At 40.7% G+C, this 14,395-nt stretch overlaps 1 protein-coding gene across 2 annotated transcripts in view; it reads left to right on the forward strand.

Annotated features, from left to right (window-relative positions):
* Nucleotides 1-1,145: 1,145 nt before the first annotated feature.
* Nucleotides 1,146-14,395, forward strand: part of LOC106581047 (lissencephaly-1 homolog A-like) — a 62,292-nt gene continuing 49,042 nt past the window's right edge. Inside the window, exon 1 of one of the 2 annotated variants that reach the window (XM_014162730.3) lies at nucleotides 1,146-1,450. The gene's annotated coding sequence lies outside the window, so the exon portion shown is untranslated. Of the gene's footprint in view, nucleotides 1,451-2,746; nucleotides 3,043-14,395 lie in introns of those variants that run through there. The other variant, XM_014162731.3, reaches the window with a different exon arrangement.

The raw sequence follows: 14,395 nt of genomic DNA on the forward strand, positions 1-14,395 counted from the left end.
TGTCAATTTAACATTTTCAATTTCCAGATCATTCATATTACATATTGCTTCATCTTATGTAAACCCCTTGGTTTGTATGGATGGATGTCTTTAAATTCTGAATGTCTCCAAATGTAGATTACAAAACAAAACCTGAATGTTGAGTGAAATGTTTGTGCAAAATTACATTTTGGGAGTTTATAAGGTCATAAGGCATTGGAGAAGTCACCTGAACATTCAAAGCTCTTCAAATCACTCCCAGCACTTCATCGATGTCACACATAGGAGACTGTTATTAGGTACATTTACACACATGCATTTTGTGTTCTCCCCAATTTTAAACAAAAATGTGTATTTGTTGAGATGACACATCTATTTACCTAAACGTCACACAAGAAGCCACCAATAGATCTGTCTATTTACTACTTTAAAAAAAATAGAAGGCTCTGACCAAGATTTCATCGATGTACTGAGCTGGGTTGTCTGCCCTCTTGTCTAGTGGGGAGAAAGAGATCCTATGGGTCAAAGACAGTACAAATCTGGTCTCTATGACCTCAGTGTAGATGGATGCCTAATGCACACTGATCAGCTTGCATTGTCTCTGTGTGGCACTCAAAATGAGGGTTTGTCTGTTTGAGGGTTTGTTCTTCTGTTTTCTCTTTTCTTGAACTGACAAGATTTATTCTGCACATTCTAGTGTTAAAGTCTGCTTCCCTTGCTGTGTGGTATACCTATCTGTTGCTCTTTACAAAATAACAATCTAATTATTTTTGGTCGGAGTATGCTTTTGTATTAAAATTAATAAAGAAAACTAGCAAATAACATTTGGCTTGGATTTTTAATAACTACTCACATATAAGATTGAGAGGATGTTATCTGCTCTAATCAAACTTTGATTAAATGTATGAAATTATTCCAAACTATCCGGCTTGTTGGACATGCAATTAGATGCAATGATATTATCATGCATTTCAAGTGTAAAGACTGGATGTTTATTTTTGGTATCCTACTAGTCACACAAATATTGTAGTACAGAATTCATAGAACTATGTCCCGTCATCAATAGAGATCAAGTTCTGATAACATTCTGGAATCTGAATATCCACTGTAAACATGCGTCAATGACACCATCGGCAGAGGCGGGGTAATGATGTGTAGTCAAAAATAGTGAATGTTTATAGCTACTTGTTAAGTAAAATTAGAGTAGGTTATCAGTGGGTGTTTGCAAGAATCTATTTGTTTTAAGTAGGGCTGTGATCAAGGACGTGCGCGCGCGTCGCTGTCAGTTTGCGAACGCAAGCGCGTCCCCGACTGAAGGCGAATACAGCACGAAAAAACAAGGATTGCTAGAGAGAAAAGTCGGCATACTCTAACCTCGAGATCAGAAGTCCCTTGTTTGGAACGAAAAACACGTCCTCTTGGCTTGTATAACTGTCCGAACTGGCGAAGGATATTCAGGAAAAAGTATAGGGTAAGTTGTTTTGCATCAGATATTGAGTATCGAAGAAACGCTAAGTGGGGAGAAGGACGATGTGGCTGTAATTTTTGCGCCTCCTTTCTATGTCTCAAAATGGCGGACAGGCCGCTTGGAGCAGCAGGTAGCTGGCCATCGGAGTTGTAAATGTCTGTGCTAACCAACTAGTGGCACTGGTCGATTTGCTTTTAAGTAACTGTTGTTAACCTGATTTTAAGTTACTATTTGATGAGGACTTGCACCTATTCAAGTGTTATTGATCAAATTGATTAGATAATTTGATATCAACTTTCTAGCTTGCCAGCCAGCAGGTAGCTAGCTAATGTTAATCAGTGTAAATCATTTTGACGTTAGCTAGTTAGGCTAACCGGCTGGCTAGCCAAACTCATCAATTATGTGTGTAGGTCGCGAGTTGCCTCGCATCAAGTCTGTGCATAAACATTTATCGTTGTAACTATATTTAGTTAATTAACTTTTTTAACTTTTATATTTGGAGTGCATTGCTAATTGCTTCATTCAATTGAATCCATTGCTTTTTCAACTCGCATTTAAATTGCTAGGCTAGCTAGCGTGCGCACTCTAGGCTGGTCAACGTTGCGTTCGCCTCGCGATCATATGTAGGTCATGATTTGAGTGACAGTTATTTCACATACCAGCTAATGTGTTGTATTGTCGAGCATATCTACTTGGAATACGAGTATGTAATTGAACAAGCTAGATAACTTTAGCTAGGTAATGTTACCCACGATTTATAGAATGTTCAATAATGGAAAAGGGCGTATATCAGTTGTATCATTATTTTGAAAGCTATTTAGGAGGTAGGCAGCTACGTGTAAATATATTATTTAGCTAGTATCGGCCGATTGTCATGTTAAACATTAGATGTGGTCTGACATTTTGACACCTTTGTTTTAGCGCAGCTAGTTACCAAATTAGTTGTGTGTTTCCTGTAGCCACTGGCTACGCTACTCCCTCCATCCATCACGTTACATCCAGTGAGCTGGACAACTTTGATCGTTTTGTGATCTGTCATCAAGGCTCTAGACCGGTAACGTAAATCATTATCATTACAGTTGGCCCTGTTTTACGAATGATCTAAGTTGAATGAATTCATGCAGTTTATAGAAATAAGTGTAGAACACGTCGGTGGAAAAAACAAGAGTTGCAGGAAAACTACAATTTGCCTTGACCAATAGCTTCAGCTTGAAACCTATGCCAACTTACTTTTTTATATTTTATTTTGCGATTGAGGATCGACTATAGTTTCAGTTTGATCACGTGGGTTGAAAGGCAGCGGTATCCTCCATTCGGTTAGAAAATACGCCACCCCTCTCCTACTGCAGAATGGATCCTTCAGCCTGCATCTCTTTCCGCTGAAACTGACAAGTCACTCTCCTCCTCCCCGCCTTGTTGATGGTACCCCTATCGTGTTTGAAGCAGTATCCGTTGCTATGCAGTCCTCCTCCCCGATTGTATAATTTCATCCTGGCCAGATCAGAGCTTGGCTACACCTGTAAGGATTGCTGCAGCAGCTGATGCAACCGAAATTATGGGATTGTTTTAGGAGTGGAGCTTCAATTGATAACTCGGTAGCTATATTTTTCTCCTTTACAGTTGTAGCTAATGTGATTCCATGGTTTGTATATCTATGCTGATGGACCCTACTTGATTGAATAGGCAGTCACTTGATGTAAGCAATTAGATGTTAGTTTTTTTTAATGAATTGGTAGTTTTAGGATATTTTAATAAGTTACTTGTTTGTGTTTGCAGGCCTGACAAATTTCCAGACTCATTTAGAAAATAAAGCAGATTATTAAAATCCTGAGAACATAAACACATGTGCGCCCTCAAATGTATCTATTGTTGTGCCAAATAGCTAATCAGTAATCATGGTATTTGTGATTCTCATAATGGCCTCAATACACAGGTTGTGATATGACTGTTATACAAGAGGTGGGACTATGTTAACCTGACTGATTTGTTTAGTATACCTTTCAGTGTTTTGAGTGGTACCTGACCCATGGCGACATTGAAAATGTGTTTTCAGGTTCAAATTTTATTAGTCACATGCGCCGAATACAATAGGTGTAGACCTTACAGTGAAATGATTACTTAAGACTCCCTAACCAACAATGCAATTAAAAAAAATACTAAAGATTAAGAAATAAAAGTAACAAGTAATTTAAAGAGCAGCAGTAAAACAACAATAGCGAGACTGTACGGGGGGGGGTACCGGTTAGTTGAGGTAATATGTACATGTAGGTAGAGTTATTAAAGTGACTATGCATTGATGCACAGAGGAGGATGTTTGATTCCTCTCTCTGAGGAGGAGGGGGCGGGAGGATGAGAGCGAGAGAGGGTGTGTCTTTTTTGTGAATGCAGAGTTCCTCACTAACACAGTCAGCACCAGATGCCCATGTTACCCTGTTTTGAGCTCCAGCCCAGAGGTCACAGTAGGACAGTGGCTGACCTTCAGCACAGGAGGACTGGTCTAACACACACACTGCTAATAATGACATGCCAGCCCAGCAGCCCCCCTCCTGTCTCTGGGTCTGCGACAGCCAGGTTAGGTTCACCTTCACATGACAGCTTAGTGCCACTGCTCATTTAATGGGTTTTGGATTGGAAATCAACAATTCCCAGCATATTATGTGAGGACTTGGAAATCACTGCACTATTACTTATAAAACAGTCAAATAATTGCAATATTAGAGGTCTTGCATTTTCAACCAATCACTGCACACAGCTTCAATGCCATACAACTCTCCTTCCGTGCCCTCCAACTGCTCTTAAATACAAGTAAAACTAAATGCATGCTCTTCAACCGATCGCTGCCTGCACCTGCCCGCCCATCCAGCATCACTACTCTGGACGGTTCTGACTTAGAATATGTGGACAAGTAGAAATACCTAGGTGTCTGGTTAGACGGTAAACTCTCCTTCCAGACTCACATTAAGCATCTCCAATCCAAAGTTAAATCTAGAATTGGCTTCCTATTTCACATCCTTCACTCATGCTGCCAAACATACCCTTGTAAAACTGACCATCCTACCGATCCTCGACTTCGGCGACGTCATTTACAAAATAGCCTTCAATACCCTACTCAATAAATTGGATGCAGTCTAGCACAGTGCCATCCGTTTTGTCACCAAAGCCCCATATACTACCCACCACTGCGACCTGTACGCTCTCGTTGGCTGGTCCTCGCTTCATACCCGTCGCCAAACCCACTGGCTCCAGGTCATCTACAAGACCCTGCTAGGTAAAGTCCCCCCTTATCTCAGCTCACTGGTCACCATAGCAGCACCCACCTGTAGCATGCGCTCCAGCAGGTATATTTCTCTGGTCACCCCCAAAGCCAATTCCTCCTTCGCCCGCCTCGCCTTCCAGTTCTCTGCTGCCAATGACTGGAACGAACTACAAAAATCTCTGAAACTGGAAACACTTATCTCCCTCACTAGCTTTAAGCACCAGCTGTCAGAGCAGCTCACAGATTACTGCACCTGAACATAGCCCAGCTATAATTTAGCCCAAACAACTACCCCTTCCCCTACTTTATTTATTTATGTATTTATTTTGCGCCTTTGCACCCCATTATTTCTACTTCCACTGCAAATCTACCATTCCAGTGTTTTACTTGCTATATTGTATTTACTTCTCCACCATGGCCTTTTTTTGCCTTTACCTCCCTTATCTCACCTCATTTGCTCACATTGTATATAGACTTATTTTTCTACTGTATTATTGACTGTTTGTTTTACTCCATGTGTAACTCTGTGTTGATGTATGTGTCGAACCTCTTTGCTTTATCTTGGCCAGGACACAATTGTAAATGAGAACTTGTTCTCATCTTGCCTACCTGGTTAAATAAAGGTGAAATAAAATAAACAAATACATTTACCTCATATGGTTAAATCAAGCCACCTGTCACCCCAACATTTCCCCTCAACAGTGCATTTTTGCTACAAATTGGACAAAATCATTGCATATTGCCATACAAAATGTCAGAATTTGCTTCAGCATAATTTAGCATTTTGCCTGCAAAAATTACACAAAATCATGGTGAGACTGGGAAATAAGGTGCGTAATATTTCTTCTGTCAGCTCATGCCATTGTGATATATAGCAGCTTGATTTCTGAATCCTGTCAATGCATAACTAGTCAAGGATCAGGACACAAATCCATGATTTGCACAGTGCACTGCATAGCCTACATGGAGCAATTGAAAATATGCTGAAAACCCTTAATTTGATGTTTGTTCTGATCAGTTTAATGTTGGCCTATGTGCAGTCAACTTGGATTTGTTAAGTAGGCTTGTCTTATGTCTGTTTGTTGCTTTAAAGCACCTTAAGATTCTTTATGTAATCAATAGCGCTATAAAAGTTTCATTAATCTTCTGCCAGTGGTTTAGCTAGCACTCAATGATGTGTTGCCCTGGCCTGTAGCAGCTCTTCTCTGACTCTCCCAGAGTCCTGTCTACCACAGACCTCTGTGTTGCTACTGAGCACTCCCTCAGCGTATGTGTACTCTGATCTGCTAATCATGGCTCTTCTATCAGGGGACTCTGACTGCAGTGATGATGGCCAGACTCATGTTTTATTGGCCTCTTTGCTTCTCGGCAGCGGCCGTGCACATTGTCACTGCATTCAAAGTCATGGTTCCTGCCATCTGTCTCAATTGGCTTGCTTAAATATACATGGAAGGAGGAGGAGCCAATATTGAATGGACTTCTTCCACCTCTCTGTCTAGGATGTGGATAGTCAACAAAGCTAAGATATGTTCAGTTTGATATGTGTTAGGTTTAAGAATGAATGCTTTATGTGAATGAATAGCAGCAGCCATCCATTTTATCCCTGGTTGCTTTAGGCTTCTTTCAGACCACATAGCTTGGATAACAGCAATTGCAGCCAGCACAGGTGATGACCTCTGGAAGACTGCAGTGTGTGCCTGATGTTCAATCCCCTGTCATTATCAATTAGTGATAAAGCTCTTCAAATAATTTCTGCAAGAGTGCCCTGTCTGTCTAGAAGAGACCTACTGTGCACAAGCTGGTCATTATTTACAGAATAACTAGCTCTGAAAATCCTATCTTTATGTATGTAGCCTAGGCTTTGTTTGAGGTTCTGGCTGTTCCAGCTGTTATTTGAGATTTAATGCTGGTGTTGTGGTGTGGCAGCTTGCCTCGGTGTTTGTACGCGCCTGCATGCAGACCTGGAGAGTTTAAGTGTATTTTGGTTGCAGGCAGAGATGGGAGTGGTTAGTCAATGCTGAACTTTGTCTAACCAGAGCTCTGTGGTAAACCAGCATGCTAGTTGACCTAAAATAACTCCTCTCAATTGGTGGTTTGACGAGTGTTTTTCCAATGTGCAAGTGAACTGCGGACCAACGCAGCACTTTATCAATTTATCGAATCGGTTGTTTTTTTTGCTCAAATCGTGAAATGTAGGTGCGCATTGAAAAAAATATTTATATTCAAAGCCATTTGGATTGATACAGGGGTCGATGATGACGTTGGGTGGCAAAGAACAACATAGGAATCCTGCTGTTGTGATTTGGATTTGGGAATCTGGGAAAGGAAATGCAGTGATATTGGACTTGTAAATCCCTATTGCTGTATTTGTGTGACAGTCTGATAGTGCTGCTAAGTGTGTTGTTAGTCCACCCTTTGTTTTCATCATTCCATAGTAGTGTAGCACTGAAGCATTTACTATTCCTTTGTTCATGGCCTTGTTCTGTCAGAATTCAGAAAGGCATTGACTAAAATGCAATATCAGTGTACATTACTATTGTAAGGATTAAGATGTTTAAGAAATACAGGTTATATGTTGGGTTCTGTTAGCCTGTTGAATCATGCTTACCTCTCTATAGACTTTGATCTTTGATATGCTGATGTAGGCCTACAGCTAATCTACTTGGTTATTTTATTATTCTGCAAAGTATAATCGGATGTGTCGACTAGCCTACTAGTCTTAGTTGATTGTAAATCAAGTTATTGTAAATTCACCTACACCTCACAGTACTTAGCAGGCTGCTAGAACTAACTTCAGACTTCATTTTTATAACATTTGCATGACATTGCCCAGATGTTTTCAAACTTTTATTTCCTTCCTGTTTTAGTTTCATGGTTTCAGTGGAGTGTTGACCTGTGAATTGATCCATTCTTAAAATATTGAGTCCTGCTTACTGTGCCATGCCTGACAGGGTTCTATGCTGACTGAATGAAAAATATTTGAGATATTAAAACTAGAATCCCACATTTTTCTAGGTGCACTGGTACTCTAAAATAAAAATTCCAGGATTCGCATCAAAATATTTAGGCGCATATGCAAGTGAAGTGGTCGCACTGTAGAGCCCTTCCTGACCACAGATAAATAGGGATAGTTGGAGAACTCTGACCACCGACGCACACAATCTCATCACCTTGGGTATGATAATCAAGATTATTGGCATGGTCTGCTGCTGTTTCACAGTTGACCTTTCTCATTCAACTGATAAAATAGCACCCTTATGACTCAGAGCACCAGCCTTCAGGGCAGACTATGCCAACATTCAGAGCAGTCTATGCCAAGTTGCCAACCCACAGGGTACAGCCATGCCAACTCTGGATAGCTGGTTTCCTTATTCAGTCGCCGCGGGTGCACAGACTAGAGAAAAAAGAGGACAGTGTGGTTAGATTAACGAGAGTCTTGTCTTTAAATAGCTGTAAAATAGTCATATGTTTGAGAAATTGAAGTAATAGGATTTTTAAGGTTTTGAAAATCGCGCCACAGGCTGCCAGTGGCTGTTACGTAGGCGTCCCACCTAGCCCATAGAGGTTAACCTCTTACATCTAGACGTTCCGCTAGCGGAACACCTGCTCCAATATCCGATGATAGGCGTGGCGCGAATTACAAATTCCTCAAAAATACAAAAACTTCAATTTTTCAAACATATGACTATTTCACAGCATTTTAAAGACAAGACTCTCCTTTATCTAACCACACTGTCTGATTTCAAAAAGGCTTTACAGCGAAAGCAAAACATTAGATTATGTCAGCAGAGTACCAAGCCAGAAATAATCAGACACCCATTTTTCAAGCTAGCATATAATGTCACAAAAACCCAGAAGACAGCTAAATGCAGCACTAACCTTTGATGATCTTCATCAGATGACACACCTAGGACATTATGTTATACAATACATGCATGTTTTGTTCAATCAAGTTCCTATTTATATCAAAAAACAGCTTTTTACATTAGCATGTGACGTTCAGAACTAGCATACCCCCCGCAAACTTCCGGAGGAATTTGCTAACAATTTACTAAATTACTCACGATAAACGTTCACAAAAAGCATAACAATTATTTTAAGAATTATAGATACAGAACTCCTCTATGCACTCGATATGTCCGATTTTAAAATAGCTTTTTGGTGAAAGCACATTTTGCAATATTCTAAGTACATAGCCCAGCCATCACGGGCTAGCTATTTAGACACCCGGCAAGTTTAGCACTCACCAATATCAGATTTACTATTACAAAAGTTTGATTACCTTTTGTTGTCTTCGTCAGAATGCACTCCCAGGACTGCTACTTCAATAACAAATGTTGGTTTGGTCCAAAATAATCCATCGTTATATCCGAATAGCGGCGTTTTGTTCGTGCGTCCCAGACACTATCCGAAATGGTAAATCAGGGTCGCGCGCATGGCGCAATTCGTGACAAAAAAATTCTACATTTTCCATTACCGTACTTCGAAGCATGTCAACCGCTGTTTAAAATCAATTTTTATGCAATTTATCTCGTAAAAAAGCGATAATATTCCGACCGGGAATCTCCTTTTCGGCAAACAGAGGAAAAATCACAAAGACGGGGGCGGCCAGGGCACGCGCCTAAGCCCAGAGTCCCTTGATCGGCCACTTGAGAAAGGCGATAATGTGTTTCAGCCTGGGGCTGGGATGACGACATTCTGTTTTTTCCCGGGCTCTGAGCGCCCATGGAAGACGTAGGAAGTGTCACGTTAGAGCAGAGATCCTTTGTAAAAGATAGAGATGGCAAAGAAGTTCAAGAAATGGTCAGACAGGCCACTTCCTGTAAAGGAATCTCTCAGGTTTTGACCTGCCATTTGAGTTCTGTTATACTCACAGACACCATTCAAACAGTTTTAGAAACTTTGGAGTGTTTTCTATCCAAAGCCAATAATTATATGCATATTCTAGTTACTGGGCAGGAGTAGTAACCAGATTAAATCGGGCACGTTTTTTTTCCAGCCGTGAAAATACTGCCCCCTAGCCATAACAGGTTAATTGGCCATGCCGATTAATTGGTCGACCTCTACATTTTGCCAGAGAGAAGTAGCTACACATCAGTCAGAGCACTGTCTGATAGAATGCTTCTTCGTGAATGCGGGAATGATGACGAGAGCAAAGATTCTCATCCGAGTGGAGAAGTGCAACTGAAGCACAAGGTTTTTCTGAAGCAAGCAGAAATCACAATAAGAAGCATTTTAGAAGATGTTTACAAAATGCAGCTAGATATTTCCTATGCATTTTTTTAATATATATATTTTTCTGTATTAAACTCATTTCTGCGTTCCTGTGACTCCTGGACCCACACGCACACACTCTAACCATCAGATAAATGGGTGCATCTAGTGGCAAGGCCTAGTCGGCAATCGCCTCTTAAATCGGTGTGATGTGATCACATTTTCTCCCAAGCCAATTGCATCGATTGTGTTATTGTTCCAACAGTGTACTTACTACTGATGAAACACCGCAATGAGAATGATAAAGCGCAATGTCTAGCAAAATAACAAATTACACACACAGAAACCTGCTATTAAGAGTAAAAAATATCTTGTTTGGAAAAGCAACATGTTAGATTTGCACTACAGTCACTTAGCAAAGGCTCTTATCCAGAGTAAATGTACAGCTTTCATGTTGCCAGCCATGAACCCTCTGCCCATGCCTGGAGTGTATGACAAATGGGAGCAACGAATGCAGTGTTTTATCTGCAACATTGTGAACGATTCACCTCACTGATTAAACCCTTGAGATTTTTCCCCTGCAGTCAGTGTATGACAGGGTTATTACTGCTTGCATGGTGTTGACATCAGTGTTCATAGGTCAGGTGGTGCCCAGGGCACTTCACATTCACATCAGAGTCCAGGCCAAAGCCCCACGTCTCGTTCCTCTAGCTATCTGCTGCTGATAACCAGTTTTGACTGCTCTGCTACATAAGTGTCAAGTCCACCAACCGCTGATTAAAAAAGAACCACCGTTTCCGTTCATTATATTCCTTATTGCTGGTTTTGTGTAGAATCTATTGACTAGGCTACCTTGGCTTTTGTCATCTTTTTTTTCAAGATTTGATGTTGGTTCTCTTGCTGTGCTCTCATGGTTCCCTTTCTCTTGCAAAAAAAATAAGCCTACTTCTGTGTGCAAATGGCAACAGGTGGAAATTCGCCAGCCTTGGGATCAGCTAGGCTACATGTTGACTGATTTAAAGGAATTCATTGGCTCTTCCTCCAGTAGGTTACATATTTTAGGGTGTTATCCAGTTACCATGTGTGGCTTTATTCCTTTAGGTCACCCTGTCCTAGGTGCTCTGTTGAAGCAAAGGCTGGAATTGATCTTCTCTTCCAATGGTCTCCTCGCTTTCCTCTGTCATTGTTGAGAAGGAGATGAGGAGCAGGGACATGAGGAATACACTGGAGGAGAAGAAGCCTAGGAATCAAGGAAAATATTTCCCCTTAGCTTTTAACAGCTGTGTTTTGTTTACTGGTCTGGGCGAGATGACGTGATCCTGCTCCCAGTAGACTAAGAGGCTTACCGTGGCTGATGGCAGTGGCTGGCAACTCAGGTTAATCCCAAGTACCATCAACTGGCTCCTGAGTGGACAGTATGTTTTCCTGTAGGATGATCCTTGAGAAGCACTCAAGCCCCCTTAAATTGATTTTGTATGAAGTGAGGTACTAGATGAGATGTTTTGAAATCATGAGACCAAAAAGGCCACTGATTTTGATTAATTCAATTATTTCAGCTCTGTTGTTCTGAAGCCCTTGTCATTCGATTTCATATGAATTGTTATCATCCAATTTTGAGGGAACCGGGAGAAGTGAAATTAGTTTGGTCTACCTGGAGATTTGACTACACCGTCGGCCGTTACACTGTCCTGCATTTTACTGTTTTGTTGGACAGGCGTAGGGATGGGAACTGTGGGTTGCCGGAATCTGGGTCATCTCTCTACTCTACATGTGGTAGGAACTCCCTACAGAGGGAATTCTTTTTATTTTCTTATTTAACTAGGCAAGTCAGTTAACCTTTCTGGGAAGGTGGTTTTGCTAGCGGAACACCTGGCCTACAGCCAGTGAAATTGCAGGGCGCCAAATTCAAACAACAGAAATTCCTCAAACATACAAGTATTATACACCATTTTAAAGATAAAACTTCTTGTTAATCCAGCCACAGTTTCTGATTTCAAAAAGGCTTTACGGCAAAAGCACACCATGCGATTATGTTAGGTCAGCGCCTTGCCACAGAAAACCATACAGCCATTTTCCAAAGAAGGAGAGGTGCCACAAAAGACAGAAATAGCGTTCAAATTAATCACTAACCTTTGATCTTCACCGGATGGCACTCCCAGGACTCCATGTTAGACAATACATTTGTGTTTTGTTCGATAAAGTTCATCTTTATGTCCAAAAACCTCATTTGAAATTGGTGCGTTCAGAAACAAACATCCAGTGAAAGTGCAGAGAGCCACATCAAATTACAGAAATACTCATCATAAACATTGATGAAAGATACAAGTGTTTAACATACGATTAAATATAAACTTCTCCTTAATGCAACCGCTGTGTCAGATTTCAAAAAGGCTTTACGGTGAAAACACACCATGAGATTATGTTAGGTCAGCGCCTAGCCACAAAAACCATACAGCCATTTTCCAACCAAGGAGAGGTGTCACAAAAGTCTGAAGTAACATTAAAATGAATCACTTACCTATGATGATCTTGATCTGATGGCACTCCCAGGTCTCCATGTTAGACGACAAATGTTCGTTTTGTTCGATAAAGTTAATCTTTATCTCCAAATACCTCCTTTTTGTTTGAGCGTTTAGTCCAGTAATCCAAATGCACAAAGTCTAGACGAATAGTCAAAGAAGTTCCATTTGAGTTCGTAGAAGCATGTCAAAAGATGTTTCTAATCAATCCTTAGGGTGTTTTTATCATAAATATTCAATAATATTTCAACCGGACAATACTGATTTCATTAGAAAGGAAAGGGAGCTCGTGGTCACGCGCGTGACTAAACTAAAGGCTTTCACCTGGGCCATCTGCTTAGCGTGCTCTTATTCGCTCCCATTTCACAGTAGAAGCCTGAAACAACGTTCTAAAGACTTGACATCTAGTGGAAGCCTTAGGAAGTGCAATCTGACCCCACAGACACTGGATATTCGATATGCATTCACTTGAAATCTACAAACCTCAGAATTCCCACTTCCTGGTTGGATTTTTCTCAGGTTTTCGCCTGCCATATGAGTTCTGTTATACTCAGACATTATTTTAACCTCTCTAGGGCAGGCGGGACGAATTCGTCCCACCTACGCAACAGCCAGTCTAATCCAGTGGCGCGATTTTCAAATACCTTAGAAATGCTATTACTTCAATTTCTCAAACATATGACTATTTTACAGCTATTTAAAGACAAGACTCTCGTTAATCTAACCACACTGTCCGATTTCAAAAAGGCTTTACAACGAAAGCAAAACATTAGATTATGTCAGCAGAGTACCCAGCCAGAAATAATCAGACACCCATTTTTCAAGCTAGCATATAATGTCACAAAAACCCAAACCACAGCTAAATGCAGCACTAACCTTTGATCTTCATCAGCTGACACACCTAGGACATTATGTTATACAATACATGCATGTTTTGTTCAATCAAGTTCATATTTATATCAAAAACCAGCTTTTTACATTGGCATGTGACGTTCAGAACTAGCATACCCCCCGCAAACTTCCGGGGAATTTGCTAACAATTTACTAAATTACTCACGATAAACGTTCACAAAAAGCATAACAATTATTTTAAGAATTATAGATACAGAACTCCTCTATGCACTCGATATGTCCGATTTTAAAATAGCTTTTTGGTGAAAGCACATTTTGCAATATTCTAAGTACATAGCCCAGCCATCACGGGCTAGCTATTTAGACACCCGGCAAGTTTAGCACTCACCAATATCAGATTTACTATTACAAAAGTTTGATTACCTTTTGTTGTCTTCGTCAGAATGCACTCCCAGGACTGCTACTTCAATAACAAATGTTGGTTTGGTCCAAAATAATCCATCGTTATATCCGAATAGCGGCGTTTTGTTCGTGCGTTCCAGAAACTATCCGAAATGGTAAATCAGGGTCGCGCGCATGGCGCAATTCGTGACAAAAAAAATCTAAATATTCCATTACCGTACTTCGAAGCATGTCAACCGCTGTTTAAAATCCATTTTTATGCCATTTTTCTCGTAAAAAAGCGATAATATTCCGACCGGGAATATCCTTTTAGGTAAACAGACAAAGGAAAAGAAAGCTTTCGGTCGACGCGGGCACGAGCCTGAGTCTCACAGTACTGTAACCAGCCACTACCCAAACGCGCTACTTTGTTTCAGCCAGAGCCTGCAAAGCCACGATTCAGCATTTTGCCGCCTTCTGAGAGTCCATGTGAGCCGTAGAAAGTGTCACGTAAGAGCAGAGATCCCCTGTAATTGATAGAGATAATCAACAAGGCCAAGAAATGGTCAGACAGGGTACTTCCTGTACAGAATCTTTTCAGGTTTTGACCTGCCATTTGAGTTCTGTTATACTCACAGACACCATTCAAACAGTTTTAGAAACTTTAGGGTGTTTTCTATCCAAAGCCAATAATTATATGCATATTCTAGTTACTGGGCAGGAGTA

The sequence above is a fragment of the Salmo salar genome, chromosome 20 (assembly GCF_965601325.2).
Source record: "Salmo salar chromosome 20, fSalSal1, whole genome shotgun sequence".
NCBI classification, from domain to species: Eukaryota; Metazoa; Chordata; class Actinopteri; order Salmoniformes; family Salmonidae; genus Salmo; species Salmo salar.